The sequence below is a fragment of the Mchenga conophoros genome, linkage group LG4 (genome assembly GCF_057382185.1).
Source record: "Mchenga conophoros isolate Kocher_MC1m ecotype Shallow Benthic linkage group LG4, M_conophoros_male_GT1.1, whole genome shotgun sequence".
Classification (NCBI taxonomy): Eukaryota; Metazoa; Chordata; class Actinopteri; order Cichliformes; family Cichlidae; genus Mchenga; species Mchenga conophoros.
The window spans coordinates 35591094-35593404 of NC_140529.1; positions in this window are offsets into that span (position 1 = coordinate 35591094).

Consider the following 2311-nt stretch of genomic DNA (forward strand, 5'->3'; position numbering starts at 1 on the left):
GTAGTTATCACAGCAGATCATCTGCCTCCTTCACCACGTCCCCGTTTTCCTTCTCTCACCCCAGCCAGTCGCATCAGATGGCCCCGCCCTCCCTGAGCCTGGTTCTGCCGGAGGTTTCTTCCTGTTAAAACGGACTTTTTCCTTCCACTTTCGCCAAAGTGCTTGCTAATAGGGGGCTCATATGATTATTGGGGTTTTCTCTGTATGTATTATTGTAGGGTTTAATTTACAATATAAAGAGTCTTGAGGCGACTGCTGTTGTGATTTGGCACTGTATCAATAAAATTGAATTGAATTACATCAGTGAATCTTCTCTGTTGTCTTCTCTTTTCCCTCCTGTCTAACAGCTCCAGCTTAAAAATCCAGGATATCCGCTACCCTCCTGTGTACATGTCCAAACCTCCAAAGTTGCCTCCAAACTGTCCGACCTGAGCTGTCCCTCTGATGTTCTAATTTCTGATCATTCCCACTGAAAATATTAACATCTTCAACTCTTCTAAACCTTCCCTTTCACTCTTGCTGTTATTCTTCTGTCACAAATTCCCAGTGAAAATCTTGGCATCATTAAGATTTGGATCAATTATTTATTTATTTTAAAAGTTTGTATGCATTTATGTTTTTTGAGCACCTACATAAACTACACAAACTTATGAAACATACCACACATTTGCATTTTAAAGAAGGCTCCAGTTGCCAAGGTAACCCTTTAATGTATTTACTACCAGGTTATACGTCAATCACAGGTACTCTTCACTCTCACTGAGAGTCACTTCAGTCACTCAACTGCAAATACAGAAAAATCTATCTCAGGTCAAACCCACTTTGTCTCACCAGCGGTTATTTCGCCAAGTGGCCAAATATCTTGTGATGAATCTCTTCTAATATGCAAGCATCTTAAGTGAACCCTAGTTTTTAGCAACCCAATTAAATTAAATTACTTAACCTGAAATCTGGACATGACTCACTGGTTTGATAATTTCTTCATCATACTTTTTTTTTTTTCTAAGTTTGAAAATTGGATAAAGGGAATGGTCGGGAACAGAAACTAAATATCTATGAGTTTACAATGAGAGTGAAACTTCTCTATAAATGCTGCGCCATCACATGATCCCCAGAAAGATGCTGAGCTGACATTTAGGGTTTAAACCAAAGACCTGTCATCCACTGGCTTCTGGACTTTACATTTTAAAGACTCAGCGTCAATGTCTTGACTGTTGCCATGTTAGTTTTTAAAGGTAGAAGTGAGCATAACTGGAAAAGAAATTGGACTAAGTTATTAGTGCAGTCAACCACTCAGCAGGCAGCATTATTTGTCACTTACACTAAAATTTTTAAATTTTTGAACAAACTGGCTGCGCGGCTCTTCTACATAAGCAGACACAGAAAACACTAGAAATCAAAATGGACCTCCAACCTTTGTTTTCTACAGTAACTCTGCATGATTCACAACTCAAAATGATCCTCCCCTCTTTAAGCTGTCTTTCTTCCGATTGGCTGCCAGTCACAAATAACAGCAAGTGGGTGGATAACTGTGCCTGTGGTTACCATGTTAGTGATGTCTTGACTATGTTATTAAGTGATTTTTCACATATTTTGGAATAAAACATTAAAAAAATACAGTTTTAATTTCAGTTCAGCATCACGTTTTGCACTTAAAATACCACATAACAGTCATACAAATGATATATGCTAATATCTTATTCAATGTCCTGCAGGTATAACACACTCAAGAATATTCAGATGATAAATGTACTTTGCAAATCTACCTGCTGAATAAATAAATCTTCAAAGAACTGCACTAATGTACAGTCCTATTTAAATCAACTTGCAGAGACCCAAAAGACTGAAAACCTGCCAGAGCACATGAAGAAATGAAGAAATAAGAAACGCAGATGCGTTCATCAAAGCAGGAGCGACTGTGAGCAGGATGCTGCTGCAACATTTGTGAAGATACCAGAATGGTCATAAGAAATGAAGATGGGGAAAATTTTACATTGCGTTCTGCTTATTTTCAACATGGTAGTAGTTTATCTAAAATCTAAAAATCTAAAAACACAGATAATCTGCAGCTCTTTAAGGACTGATGTGTATTCATTAAAAAACAGGCTCCCTGATCTTTAGGAACCCAGAAATCACAAGATCCTACATCTACACTGAAATGCTACATTAGATAAATTAAATCAACAATATTTAATACCACAAAAAACACATAATCAGGTTTTAATAAAAAAAAAATTAGAACAGCGTTATTATGACAATTTTTTTAAAATTGTTATATTATTTACTTTTATTATTACAACAACTCGCATAC